We start from the raw sequence: 15379 nt of genomic DNA on the forward strand, positions 1-15379 counted from the left end.
GGAATATTGATCGCCGTTACAATATATTTCTCGAAGTAACACTCATTCCTGCCTATTGCTCAAGGCCCGTATTTTATAACGTTGGCTTTCTTTTTCATTATTATTACGCATCGCACCGAGTCGTCCATCTCGAGTCAATGGCGAAAGGAATCGAAAATGAATTTTTAGGAAATATAGCCCAAAGAGGGGTTTCAGTGCCCCTTGACAAATGGGGAAGATTAAAAGCCACGTCGTCGTGATGGCTCTCAGAGAGACATTCATTTTATAATAATTCGAAGTAGTATTTAGACAATTAGAAATATTATAGGCACTATAATGAACCGTTTAACCAGTATAATCGGACGATCGATCATATTGGAGGATCGAAGCCCGTCGTCCGAAGAGCTCATAACCGCTTTTAGACTTGCAGAAGTTCACGCTGCTAATTTCCTCGGAGTAATATCCTGGCCAATTTCGCCTCGAAAACAGAAACAAAAGCGCCGCTGAAGAGTGCAGTTGTCCTGCACTCAATCGAGGGAGGCGGCCAGGCTGGTGTTGTCGCACTTCGTTTTATGCGAGGTATCCTGGTACACAGAAACGTCGCAGGGGGGGGGGGGGAGGGGGAGGGGTTCACGTGCTTGGTGTGCCCCTGCTTGCCACTGTCTCTGCCGAATGGCCCACCAGCGGAGAATGTGCACTTCGCAGCGGGACCGCGCGTCTTTTGGCGAGGATGTTTACAGAGGGCGCCCGTCTGTACGGGAAGAGGTAGCGAAAAGGAAGAGCGCCACGTGTTCTGCGCAATAAATCGTGCGGCGACTTTGAAACGCGCCCACGTCCCCTCGTAGATGCTCCCTCTATAGCAGGACGCAGGCGTCATCGCCGAGTGTGGGTGAAATTGGCGCGTTGGTTGCGGCTTGCATCACCAGCCACGTGAGGCTTATAAATAACACCATTGGCGCCGGGAGATCTTGCGTTGGGCTATGTGTATGCATTGGACACGACGGTGACCTGATGAGAGAGCTTTCTGAGGAGCTTGCAGGTGTGTGCTTTGCGTAAGGAAAGAAGTTTTGCTCATTTTGACTTACCGAAGCAGCCTGGAAGAAAAAAAAAAACATTGCAATTTGGACAGTTATTAAGCAAAGCACCGTATTGGGAAGTGAAATTTCTTGCTCGATCTACCGTATTTCCAAAAGCTTAAAAGCCACTCCGTGAGTGCCTGAAACTTTCTATGGACCGTACAGTTCACGGTTGTACAGGCGGTCCTCAGCAGCACGGATCGCGCTCTGGCCGCGGGATAAACTTACACCGATGCAAATTGGGCTAGAATCGACAACTGAGCGCAACTACGCCACTCCGTACAGCTATGCACGCAGCGAAACCGCTGGCCAATACATAACGTGCTATAGAAACCGTTAGGTTTGCTTGAGGCAAAATCATCACTGCTGCTATTGTCGACGACATTTCATCCCCAATTTATGCCGGTGTAAACTTATCTAAGAGTAAGTGCCTTCCAACAAAAGGGCCCCTGAAATAAGGACAACTCCCCTCAGTTTTTGTAGTCTCGTGTAGTGATGCATGCTAGTGCAGGCGCACAGAAATGTGTAGTGCACGGCTCTGAAGCGTGGAATTGCCTGTAGTACTGCCAACTTATGCTTTATGAAAAACTTTCGAAATAATAATAATGATAAGAATTATGGAATTAATCCGCCGTGTGCTGTATTTTTGCGGACTGCATCGGCTTTCAGCAAAATGGTGAACTAGGCGGATGCATTCGCATGACTATGGTGATGACGCTTGGCAACTGCAAGGTAATGCACCACTGAGCTTGCGGACGACTTGCGGGCAGCGGAAAACGTTGGCGTACCAGGCATTGTGCCTTGACGGGTTCAAATTTGAACGACAGTAAACTATACAGCAGTATACCCACCGTTGAGCGCGCATTTCAGTAAAGATTCCCTTCTCGTGCAGGAGCGCTTTTTGTAGCGGCTTGCAAATGGTGCAGGCCGGTCGTCCGCCCGTCACGTTTTCTACTATATAGGCCGCATTGTTTGCTGTATAACTAGAAGCCAGATAACTTTGCAGCAATGCACAGGGCGTTGTTTACTATATGTGATGAAATTATAAAGATATGGCCTCGTTTTGTGAGCCACAAGAAGTCAAATACCACCCACCGGGGCGCGCCTTAAAATAAATCCCGGGAGAGAGCTCAAAATTGAGTCCGACTGAGTAATGGAGTGGGGGTGTCTTGCAGAACGTACTGCGAATAAGCTTCATATATACTGGCTCAGAAAGTTGTTTGCCTGAGCAGTACTCAAGGATGAACAACTTCGAGATCAGGCGCGACTGTGTCGCACTCGTGGCAATCGCCAGTGATAAAATGGGATGCGTGGTGGCGCCTGTTGATCTCGACGTCCTTCACAGAGTTCCAAGGGAGTTGCGCTACAAGAAAAGATTTCTGTACATATATATTTATGGCGCGGTTTTGCTCGCGCTCAAGGCTGATTTCATCGACTAAGCAGATAAGTATGCGCTTCACCTGACCGACATTGGTTTTCGACAATGAACATTTGGCTCCGCGAGACAGCGCTCTTCTTCAAGGCGTTACCATTGAGGCAGCAGCACAAGTGACAATATTTATGGATTAGCAACTGCCAACTCAAGCATCGGTCGAGAAAACCAATTACAGTCCACCGCTTTGCCGAGTTGAAGCGGCGATTGACTTATCAGCATTTACCGAGGTTACGACTATCTTCGTCCCTCAACGTGTATTCCTATTGCGCAAGTGAGCTAAGCGGCTTTTTTCATAGTAGCTTGTGTTCCATTCATTTCAACGCGCGCAGCCCCCGCGAACATTTCGTTCGTTATCAAATCTTCGTGCGACGATGATGATGAGAACTTCTATTCTTTTCCATCATGCCAATTGTAATAGGCCCATGGATAGAACAGAGGCAATCATGGCATAACAGGTGTCCATGAATCGTCCAAACGCTCATAAAATTGTGAGCCTTTGGGCTAGACTTGGACGATTCCATCGTCGACACACGTTAGGACATCTTTGAATCCCTGTATCGTTCACATTCCTCGTCATTTTCGGACTTCTGTGTTGATATTCAAAATGCCATGACAATATTGTCGATATTGAAGCAAAAAATTTTGCATTTATGCGTGACGTGGATATCAGCCTGATTGATTTATCGTCCTTGAACGTTATTATTTATCCTGTTTTTATAGGTTTGGTTTAGAGTGTCTCATCAATGTTCCAACACATTGCAGTCTAGACTGTGCTAATTGCACTAACCGCACTAATTCCACTAACTGATCACGCATTGCCTTGCCTTATTCATCCGCCAGAAGCAGGTATCCCTGAAACCGATATTGCTTATTTAGCTGTCCTTGATCACTACTACTACTTGCACCTTCGCCACAATCTCATATACCAAACTTATGTTCGATAAAAAATTATATTATAAGACTCCGTCACCAACGCTGATCCATTGGCCCTCCGTTACTGCTATACGAATGATCAGCAGCAAGCGTCCTCGCGATTTCTCTCCGTGTTGGCATCATATTACTTCAATTGTGTTTCCTATAAATGTCAACGCAAAAACAAATATCCTCACCTAAAACCCATGGGTCACTGGTAAACTGTGTACTATACTGAAGGCACACGGTATAGAACCATACAGAAAGACGAAACGGTAACCATTCAACATAAAACTGCAGCACTCGATAAAAGAAGTACTGCTACCCATTTTCCGCTGAGCTAAAGCAGAGAAGCACAATTATCGGTCGAAGTGCCTACTCCGCCCCCCTTCATCTTTTGTTTATTTATTCCTGGACGAGTTGATTTCTATTACTAATAATCTAACAATAACTAGCGCTGTGCAGGTAACGTTCATATAAATCATATATAATTAATCTTACGACTGATATCGTCCTTTCTGAAATCATTACCTGAAACCTTCAAAACGCGTATCTTTCCTCGTAGACTCTGCGTGCTTCAGTTTTTTTTTTTGGTTGAGGAATCTGTCTTGAGAAAGGACGTCGACAGAATAAACAGTTTTCTTTAAAAAGTGAATCAACTTTTCAATTACACTAGATACCCTTTAAGGTGAACTCGAAGGGACCATGAAACTTTGTTCGTCTTATCAGAAGAATAATTGGCGTCTTGACCAAATATCTTTCTTCAAAACGGTAAATGAAGTAGACTTACAAAGGGGGGAAAATGACATAAAAATAATTTATTTAGCTGAATTTCATAGAAAACTTAATAGAAAAAAATTACCGACGATTACGTTACTTCCTAATGCGAAATTTGAGCGCAGCAAATAAGCTGTTTCACCTTTTCGATAGATTGAGGCAAAGAAATCGAGCAACACATGTATGCGCTATCACAGAATTTTTTTTTATTTTTCACACGTATTCCTTTAACAAAGACTCCACTAACAGTTCTTGACAGTCATGAAGGAAGCTTTGTGGTCGGAGAAATAGACTGATATATGTTCGACTTGGTACACCAATGCTTGATTCTCAAAGACGTTCACAAAGACGTTCACAACTGGGCCCTTAATGCCATATTGGCCTCCGCCGTGCATCAGTCGTCGCACTTGCATGAATGGGATTCGCGGAGATACGAGTCTTACACTCACCGCATTAAGTTGTGGAAGGTGCGCTGGCCTCGAGGGATATTTGTAACCGTTTGTTGTCGAAATAACAACCAAAACAAGCGCGAACGAGACCTACCCAACAGAACCAAACAGGCGCGGGCGAGAGCTGTGGCGCGAGCAGACGATAGTACGAAACGAGCGGATCGGCTGAGACCAGACACGAGTGCGCATCGAGCCGTAAGGAGGGTCCGCATGACACCAGCATCGCGCGCGCACGTCACTGAAGGGGCCGCTCTCATTGGTCTCCGCCATTCGCGGCTCGCGTCCTTCGTCTCCCACTCCAGCGAAGGGGGGCGGAGCTGGTTACGAGGCCGACGACAACGCCGACGACGACGCGAAACCCAGGAACGGACGCCAAAGAGCTGCGCTCTAAAAAGGAGAAACGAGGCGAAGCGTCGCAGAGTAGGCGGAGGCGCGCTGGGTTGACCGCCTCTAGCAGTTTCTACAGGTTTGCGGTACGGACGTACCGGCATCGAATCGTGGTAACATCGTCCTCGTGCGCCTTACGCCGTGTGTCAGTGGGCCTCTTGGATTTTCGGAGTTCTGGCAGCCAGGCGGCAGCCAGCTAGTTCCGGTCCTGATAGGAAGTCACGTGGACAAACCGAAGCTGCCCGAAGTCTGCAAAATCTAACGCCTTAGACAGCTGGCCGCGGGATAAATGTAAACGTGCTACCAGCATATGGCGAGGCCGGCGCGCGCTCGGCGTATAGTCGGCCCATTTATGCGTTGCTAGCTTGAAAATATATAGTTGCATTCAGGGATACGATCACTTTCGCGAGATTTCGCGCGACTCGGCACACGACGCGCACTGGGCCAACCTTAAGTTGGACAGCGCAATAGACGGCCTCCACGATGCCAAGACGCGAAATCGCGCGTAAGTGATCGTATCCCCGAAAGCGATCGCTCGAGGTTCCCTGCTCGCAGCGATCACGCCACCCACCGGCGATGTTGATGAGTTGGCGTTGTGCCATCACTTGACAAGACATGAAAATGCTGGATATAGGCTACGTCTTAAACGCATAAAATTTCGTGCCGACTTGCTTGGGCTTCGATTTCAGAAAGTTTGTTTCGGCTGATGGTGCTTCCCACTTTGACCCTAAGGAGCTGGGGATGCGACTGCGCATGAAAATGCACGCCGCCTGTGACCAGCGAAAAGTTTCACACGAAAAACAATATTGGTCGCGATCATGAGAGCAATAAGCTATTACGTGTGCCTATTACTCAACCAGTGCATTCCTAACATCTGCGGCCTGCAGTTCGAACACATATCGGTTTCGCGGTGCCACCTAAGCATACGACGGAGCGAACACGGGCCAGCTGCAACGCCTTCGTTAAGTGCAGAAAAAGGAGATATCGCGGCATACACACGCGAGATATGTTAAAAAAAAAAAAACGTTACCAGAGAACGATGTACCGCAATGTGCGTGAATGACCGTCTACAACTTGCGCGGAACACGATGCAGAAACATTCACGCGTGAGAGCGCGGTGCGCTGATCACTGCCGGGAAGAAGCCTTCATGGGACACATGCATATACACACAGAAGCTTCTAAAGGTTCACCGCCGCTCGTATCGCACCACACCCGCCGTGGTTGCTCAGTGGCTATAGTGTTGGGCTGCTGAGCACGAGGTCGCGGGATCAAATCCCGGCCACGGCGGCCGCATTTCGATGGGGGCGAAAACACCCGTGGTGCTTAGATTTGGGTGCACGTTAAAGAACCCCAGGTGGTCGAAATTTCCAGAGTCCTCCACTACGGCGTGCCTCATAATCAGAAAGTGGTTTTGGCAAGTAAAACCCCGTAATTTAATTTTTTTCTTGTATCGCGCCACCTCGCAATGCGGAACGGTGCGTTAGGACCTGCGAAGATAACAATAGAAGTAAGGAAATCCGCAGATGATCGTAGGCACTTGTCTGAGCGCGGTAAATTTAAGTCCTCAAGCGCCCGCGTTGCAATCCGTCAAGTCCCCACAAAGATGGCGGCGAGCGCCCATCGCCATTTCTTAGTCGTCTGCTAGCCAGAAAGTACCCAGACCAAAATCGTCCTGGCTGGTTCTGGCAGCCCGCGGGTTGCCAGAACTATAGTGTACTAGAATAATGTCATTATTCTAGTACACTACAGCCAGAACCGTCCAGCCCGAACAAAACGAACGCCCCGACGGAAGTGCGTGGCGTGATGGGCGGAGCAACCCGAGAAAAAGGAAGGCGCTCTGGCTGGCTCTGGCAGCCCACGGGTAGTGGAACATCGAAGAGGACCAGTGCGCAAGGGAGGAAAGGAGGGAGGAAGCGCGCCCTCTTTTGCGCGCGCATAGCACCGGAGGCGCGCGGGCTTTATCTCGGATAGAGTTAGGCCCAAACAATGAAACGTTCCTTTCCTTCGAGCGCTTCCTAACCTTACGTGAGGCCTCCTTACAGCGAAGGACCGATGGAGGAAGCAAGCATACTCTGAAAGCTCCCTTCACCCGTCCTCACGTAAGGAGCGGTTGCCGCCACGCCTGGGTTCGAGATTATCTCTTAAAAGCTTTAGGCGAACACCCGAACACCACTATTCAATAAAAAAGGTTGTATCGTCGCACAATCTTTAAGTTGATGAGCTAATATAGAGAAGCGTGGACGCTTTTTTCTAATTTTGTTTACTAAACCTAAAGAAGTAGCGCATTACAGTGCAAAACTTGATGTGCTCCAGCAACGCTGGCACACCGGCGTCGTGGAACGCCTAGCAACGCCTAGCAACGCTTCCATGCCGCACGCGTGACTGAAACGAACGTGCCTGGCGAAACGTACCGTGCTCGCACTTCTCCGAAGGTGGGCGACAGCGCGCATGCGCAAGCAAACGTCACGTGGTTAAGCAGTAAGGCGAAGCGCTCGTTCAGGGCCAGGAGCGGCGTAAGGACCCATGAAGGTAGCTTGGCCCAAACAATAAAACGTTCCTTTCCTTCGAGCGCTTCCTAACCTTACGTGAGGCCTCCTTACAGCGAAGGACCGATGGAGGAAGCAAGCGTACTCTGAAAGCTCCCTTCACCCGTCCTCACCTAAGGAGCGGTTGCCGCGTGCCTGGGTTCGAGATTATTTCTTCAAATCTTTCCGCGAACACCATTATTCTATTAAAAATGTTGTATCGTGGCACAATCTTTAAATTGAATAGCTAATATAGAGAAACGTGGACGCTTTCTTCTAGTTGTGTTTACTAAAGTTAAAAACAAGTTGAGCATTACAGTGCAAAACTTGATGTGCTCCAGCAACGCTGGCACGCCGGCGTCTTGCAACGCCTAGCAACGCCTAGCAATGCTTTCATGCCGCACGCGTGACTGAAACGAACATGCCTGGCAAGACGTACCGCGCTCGCGCATCTCCGCAGGTGGGCGACAGTGCGCATGCGCAAGCGAATGCCACGTGGTTAAGCAGTGAGGTGAAGCGCTCGTTCAGGGCCAGGAGCGGCGTAAGGACGCATGAAGGTAGCTTTGGAGCTACCTTACGCTGAGGAAGCACCAAGGAAGCCTTCACCGAGGGCCCCTCAGTAAGGACGCTTTCAGAGTGACATAAGGTAGCCTCACCGCAATGAAGGCTTCCTTAGTGAGGTAAAGGAAGATTTCATTGTTTGGCTGCTTATGCTGAGGAAGTACCAAGGAAGCCTTCACCGAGGGCGCCTCAGTTAGGAAGCTTTCAAAGTGACATAAGGTGGCCTCACCGCAATGAAGGCTTCCTTACTGAGGAAAGGAGGGTTTCATTGTTTGGCCCTTACTGTATATGCTACCAAAGGTACCTTTGGTAGCATATACAGTAACTCTATTCGAGATAAACCTTTGGTAGCATATACAGTAACTCTAATCTCGAAAGCGATCCGCCATATTGTGGCAAGCACTACTCGGGGCAAACTGGTCGATGCCTTCATTGACCGACTACGATAACATAAACAACAACGTCAGCAACACAGCATCCGGTCATTTATTGCAGAGACTGCACGGAAGAAAGAAAAAAAAGACTAAGAAAGCGCCGCGTTATCCCATTTTCAGTCAGTGCAGCGTGTTGTCAGATAATCGCACAAAAATCACTAGAGCGATTATTGAAGAAATTCAAAGACAAATGCGCAAGCGCCGCCTCAATAGCTCTGTCAGAAAAAGAACTGCGTTTTCTTGAAGATAAACAGGAAACACGTGCACAGCTGTTCATGTGTCACTGTAGCCCTGTGCTCAGGTACTGTCATTCCTGCAAATTTTGTATACTTTCAGTTGAAATTGATTCAATTTATGGGGTTTTACGTGCGAAAACCACTTTCTGATTATGCAGGCACGCCGTAGTGGAGGACTCCGGAAATTTCGACCACCTGGGGTTCTTTCACGCGCACCTAAATCTAAGTACACGGGTGTTTTCGCATTTCGCCCCTATCGAAATGTGCCACCGTGGCCGGGATTCGATCCCGCGACCTCGTGCTCAGCAGCTGAACACCACAGCCACTGAGCAACAACGGCTGGTCATTTAAGATTGGTTGCCACCGTATTTAAGCAGTGGAAATCGCCTCAATAAAACCAGTTGTAAGTTCAGCGCTGTGTATGTGCACTCGTATCGTTCCTGGCCTTTGCGCTGTTGAAAAAAAGAAAAAAAAAAAAACATCTGCTTTGTGGGCACGGTCTAGGTGGTCGATGGCTCGTAGCTTTGCGTGCGCTCTAATTCGCAGTTCTAATTCCGATAAGTGCCTGACAATGCCAGCAACCATGCAGCCTACATTCAGGCCTTAATAATTTATTAGGTTGGTGCAATATTAATAAAGAGACCATTAATCCCACTAAAAGCAAATTTATTACATTGGATCACAACCAAAACCGCCCCTGTGTATTCCACCCATTTCATCGGCCATCATTCGATCTCAGCAAGTGAGGTAATGTATACAGGTCTAGATGTGATATGCAGAGAGCAATTTAAAAAATTCACCGTCATATCGTTCACATTAAAAAAAAAAAGCCTTGTCTTATGGCGTACGCTGTAGGGGTTGGAGGACGGGCTTCGGGATGAGAACCCAAACTTGGGAGTATTTATTCTACATTATGTACAGGTAGGTGAGAGTCAAGTAACAGGCGTACAGTCATTACGGGCCGGCAGCAACTCGGACGCTGCGGCCCGCGGCAAGAAGTTCGAGAGAGGTGAATCAGGGAATCAGGGCATATCCCAGAATGCTCAGGTCTCTTTGGAAGGCTTCTTATAAACCCTTCGAGCACTGTAAGTCACGTCATGTTTCACCAATGGGAGAGTCCGCTCCGATGACGCCACTTTCAGCCAATGGTAGGCGCCCGTGTCGCGGTGTCGCACCTGGCGGCTCTCTGCGGTCTTGCCTCGCAGACTGGCAATCCACTTCTTCTAGGCTGGAGAAGGAGGGGGGGCGCTCCTGCTTCATTGCACAAGGGCCCACCTGCACCCGGTGGCTCGGCTTCGCAGCGGTAGCAGATGCCTTCTTCAAAGCCGAAGGGGGACGATTGAGCTCCATTGTACGAGGCCCCCTTCTAATCCCGGCGACGCACGAACTTGTTGGCACGTGAACTTGTTGCCTTAAACTTGTTTGCTCGGCCGCTTCTCTGGAATGCGCTTTCCTGCTTCTGCATTCCTCAATTAGCTGTGCTGCAATCCGATGTGGTCTGGGGAAGTAATCGCAGGAAACAGCTCCATATCTAACAGCTCGTCCTCGCCCCGGTTGTTCTGAATGGCCGGTGAACTCAATTCGCTGGCCATGAGGAACGCTGAAAGAAGCTGCAGGGTACTGGGGTCGAGCCTCGTTTGACAACCCTCGGGATCCTGGGCCCTGGAGAACATACGTCAAACAAACCAAACAACACAGCGCTGCACCACGCGTAAGCGCAGGCTCTTCACCCCTGACTCGCCAGGCTATTACTGAGTCAAAATCAACCCTGATCTTTTAGTTCCCCAATTTTGACAAAACAGTTCCAACCACCCTTCCAAACAGCTATCCATTTCTCCTCGATTGCCGACAAGACCAGACTACTATTGTTGTTGCAAAACAAAAGGGTCGTTGACGATGCAAACAACAAATGAAAACAGCCGTACATAACTCAAGTGGCCTAACTACACGAACAGCATGTTTCCAATCTATCGCAGTGGCGTACTTATCGCACGTATTGGTGCCACTGAACAATCTGGTCAACCTCACAAGTACGTAATCACAAGCGCACTAGCCTTGTGGTCACTAAACAAAACGCGTACTTGCGTTGTAGGCAAACTTTTCATTTACGCTTACTCACGTTTCTTCCCTGAAAGTCCTACAGGACACGTGACATAAACGAACAATTAAACTTGCGGGACTTACACACTCCGCAGAACCCTTAAAATAATGCGTCTTTTAATAACTCGTTCCACGCGTACTTATCAGAGAAGTCAGAATACGGCTGCCCTCCACACACACTAGCAACCCAGTCATAAAGTCTGCTTCCTTCCGTCCGCACAGGACACGCGCTAATGGAACTAAGAACGCTTCTCCGTGCAAATCATGCACTCACTGAAAATCTACGCGCTTAACCTTAGAAAATTCAAAAATACTTAAAGAAGGTTAAATAACACACACGCGCGTTACGATAGGCCTCTCAACAATAACCTTGACCCTTCAGGTTACTCACACATACACACACAAAAAAAACCTATCTACTTATTAATGAGCATCTCGCGAGACTACATGTTTACATAAACCTCATCTTTCAAATCACGGAGCTTCTCAAACGAAAACACAAACAAAGCTCAAACCTTACACCTTGAAAGAAATCCTAGTCTCAAATCGCGAAAACTTTCCGATGCTCAAAAATAAAACAAAATAACACTTTTTACTTCTACGGAAGCTCTCTTGGCCTCCCTTTTCAAACGCTTATGTCTGACTCATACTCTGAGCCGTCCCCGAGCTGGTCGCGGCTTGAAAACTACTCTGGCTGCCGAGGGACAACAAAAGGGCTGATTAACTATCCGCTCCCCCAAGACGTTACGGTCTACTGCCAATTTGCGTCCCCGCGCCCCGCTTTCAACACGAACTCGATTGACCGCGTCGCTACTCCCCACCTGGTCTCGTCCTGCCACCTTGCGTTTCTTCGAACTGCACGCTGAGCTGTGAAAAGAACTACGGAACGACGAGGAGTTTAACTGCCTCGTGCCCTTTGTCCGCGTCCGTGCAGAACATTCTTCGCGGTCCCCTTTTGACCTGTGGCTCGCTCGTTTTGGATGCGTCAACATCGTCCTAGACGACCGCACCTTCTTCCTCGCGCCCTGCCCTTTTGGGTTTCTCGCCATTTTTGGCGGCGCTACATTAATTACCGACTTTCGGTCTTTACCGCGCTTCTTTTTACGGCGCTTTCTTTTTGCACTCGCCTTCATGTCGCCTCGTGCCTCGTGCTGGCCGGTACACATTTCGTCGGCCCGGATCGGTCTCTTGCCCGCACAGTCTGAGTGATTTACATTTAAATCAACACTCTCTCTGCCTCGACTGGCGGACAGCCCAACCGACTCTGGCACAATGCAGCAGGCTTTACTCGAGTTAGACAACTCGCACTCTTTCGAACTGCCCTCTACTACATTGCCCAGCGCACGCTGTGCATCGACACACAGCCCGTTGGTATCGATCGCTGTCTCGCGCGCACAGTCCGAATGATTAACAACGGAATCATCCCTATCTAGGCTATCTAGACTGGCGGAGAACCGCACCGATCGCTGAACAATGGAGTTGTTCTCTCGTGGACTACGGAGCTCGCCATCCCGAGAACTACTCTCAACTGCATCGCTCAGTTTGCACTTCACTTCTGCACGCCCATCTGGCTCTACATGGGTGCTCGCGTCTGTCGGTTCAGCAGTACCCTTTTCTTCGCTAGCAACCTCGCTAACATTACCAGCGACGCACACACGCGGTAACTGTGCCAATTTGTTCGCAGCTGGCCTAGCTGCCTCCACAGTCATCTGTTGGCACAGCACCTCGTCGCTCTCCTTGCGGCCTTTAACGGCCTCTGTTGCCACTAAGGCATCGTTAGCAGCTAGCCTTTTCCCTTCACTTATTAATCGGCAGTCAATCTCACAGGCACTACTCTTTTCGTCGGCTTCTGGCGAAAATCCGCTAGACACTTGCTCATTCTTTCGCTCTGTACTTCCAACAGAATTCTCAGACAGCCGTTGTCTCTGTGCCAATAACTGATCACAATACTGTATCTCTTTGATCAGTGCTGCCTTCTCTCTCTCATACTTTTCCTCTCGCTCAAGCTTACGTTGATTCTCACGTTCGCGTGCCTTCTCACGTTCGTGACGCTGACACCTAAGAGTAAGTTCTTGAAGCTCCTGCTTCCGTTCATTCTCGCGTTCTTCACGCTGACGCTCACTCCTAAGCTCACGACGCTCTCGCAAACGTACACGACGCACACGCTCCCGTGGCTCCTGTATCACCTCCCAAGCAAGCGCAATGCTTTTGTCATCATTGCCACTATCATTAATCGCCTTTATGATAGCTGGCGTTTCCATCCGTTCGTCCGCCTCAACTCCCAAATCGTCGCACACCAACAACAAGTCTAACCTCGTCAACCTTCTAAGATCCATGGCAGCTGCCCCGACAGGTGGTTAAAACTGTTTTCCTTAATTAATTTGTGCAAATACACAGTGCATCAAACTCCCGATTCCCAGAACTATCAAAATTGAACACACAACCTTTGAGTCTGGCGAATCATAAGGAAAAAAACCACGCGCTCACTTACGGTTGCAGCACCCTGCCATCCGGTTCATTTGTCCGCTGTTCCCGGCTCCTCCGGACTCCCTGGGTCGAAGGCTCGCTCCTTCTTCGCTGCTCCCAGTTTCTTCGGACCTCTTTCGACGAAGGCTGTCTCTTCTTCGCTCTTCCCGGTTCCTTAGGATCTCTCTTGACGAAGGTTCATCCGTAGCGCTGCCACCAGCTGATGCATTCGGAGGCGATCCTACCGCTGCCAACCAGATGTAGGGGTTGAGACGACGGACGTCGGGATGAAAACCCAACTTGGGAGGATTTATTCTACATTATGTACAGAGAGGTGAGCGACAAGTAACATTCGTACAGTCATTACGGGCCGGCAGCAACTCGGACGCTGCGGCCCGCGGCAAGAAGTTCGAGAGAGGTGAATCAGGGAATCAGGGCATATCCCAGAATGCTCAGGTCTCTCTGGAAGGCTTCTTATAAACCCTTCGAGCACTGTAAGTCACGTCATGTTTCACCAATGGGAGAGTCCGCTCCGCTGACGCCACTTTCAGCCAATGGTAGGCGCCCGTGTCGCGGTGTCGCACCTGGCGGCTCTCTGCGGTCTTGCCTCGCAGACTGGCAATCCACTTCTTCTAGGCTGGAGAAGGAGGGGGGGCGCTCCTGCTTCATTGCACAAGGGCCCACCTGCACCCGGTGGCTCGGCTTCGCAGCGGTAGCAGATGCCTTCTTCAAAGCCGAAGGGGGACGATTGAGCTCCATTGTACGAGGCCCCCTTCTAATCCCGGCGACGCACGAACTTGTTGGCACGTGAACTTGTTGCCTTAAACTTGTTTGCTCGGCCGCTTCTCTGGAATGCGCTTTCCTGCTTCTGCATTCCTCAATTAGCTGTGCTGCAATCCGATGTGGTCTGGGGAAGTAATCGCAGGAAACAGCTCCATATCTAACAACGCACTTTCATTCGGGCTCGGGTCCTTCTTTCCATGGCTGGTACGCATCGCCAACGATGAGTACCGCCATATCGCCAATGCTAAACAATTATACCGGCAAACAATATGCTCACGGTAGCTGATTGTTGTAAATCTATGTTCTATAGGGACCTTTGTTTTCCATGAAAACTCGACAATTCCTGAATTTTGCACCCTGATCAAGTTTTATGAAGATCGGGTTGAGCCCGACTTCCCCCGAAGTTCGTCCTTTTGTAAACAATAATAATATGCAGGAGTTCAAAAACTAATAAACACTGCCCAACTTGTGTGAACAAGTTCAAGAAATGTCATAGTCATTGTTATTATGATATTGATAGTATTAATAAATTAATAATTAATAATGATATGAATCGTATGGTATACGCATCTATTTCGCTTAAAGGGCCCCCTCACCAGGCCACATAGCAAATTTTGGTTATACGCTGGAAGTTGTTACGTGCCCTCTAAAGAGTGTTCTACCGCAAGAATTTTTCAAATGATAAATATTTGAAGTGACACGAACCCATGATTTCAGGAGGCGAGCGTCACTGCAAACATAGACACACTGCACTTGCCCACGTCTAGCCTCCGCAAGCGAAATTTGTTCATCGTGTTCTCCCATATACCGGAGCCTGAGGATCGCGTGATGGATACGCCACGGGCCCCGCCTTCTCCTTTCTATTCACTCTTCGGCTTGTAGGTTTTATTATTTCTCTAAATTTTAAATCGTCTAGTGAAGCAGCAGATCAGACAAATAACTGCTGTCTTGAATAATTCTTCAAGTCACGTGTCACTGCGAGTGGCGTCATAGCACTGCGAAATACGTATACGCACTTGTGCTAGGGTGGCCAGAATTGTAGCTAGAATTGTAGCCACCGTATTCTTGTGCGACTGACGTCGACTCTCCAGCTGGGAGTGCGGCGCCCGCGAGGGCGTTTTGGTTAGAAATTTCAGCTCTTTTTCGCGTCGCTGTGCGGTGCAATACTTAGCAGACACGATAGTTAGCGCATATTGTGCGCTCTGCGCTTTTCAGCTGGCTTATATAATATAACTGGCCTATATAATATATACAGCAC

General features: G+C 48.9%; 1 protein-coding gene and 1 long non-coding RNA gene across 7 annotated transcripts in view; one reads left to right on the forward strand and one right to left on the reverse strand.

Moving 5' to 3' along the window:
- The window catches only part of LOC135896164 (uncharacterized), a 92146-nt gene that overhangs the window by 43128 nt on the left and 33639 nt on the right, over positions 1 to 15379 (reverse strand). The window lies entirely within an intron of this gene.
- CYLD (ubiquitin carboxyl-terminal hydrolase CYLD) overlaps positions 1 to 15379 on the forward strand; it is a 138644-nt gene that overhangs the window by 22740 nt on the left and 100525 nt on the right. The window lies entirely within an intron of this gene.

Source organism: Dermacentor albipictus, chromosome 1 (assembly GCF_038994185.2).
Source record: "Dermacentor albipictus isolate Rhodes 1998 colony chromosome 1, USDA_Dalb.pri_finalv2, whole genome shotgun sequence".
Taxonomy (NCBI): domain Eukaryota; kingdom Metazoa; phylum Arthropoda; class Arachnida; order Ixodida; family Ixodidae; genus Dermacentor; species Dermacentor albipictus.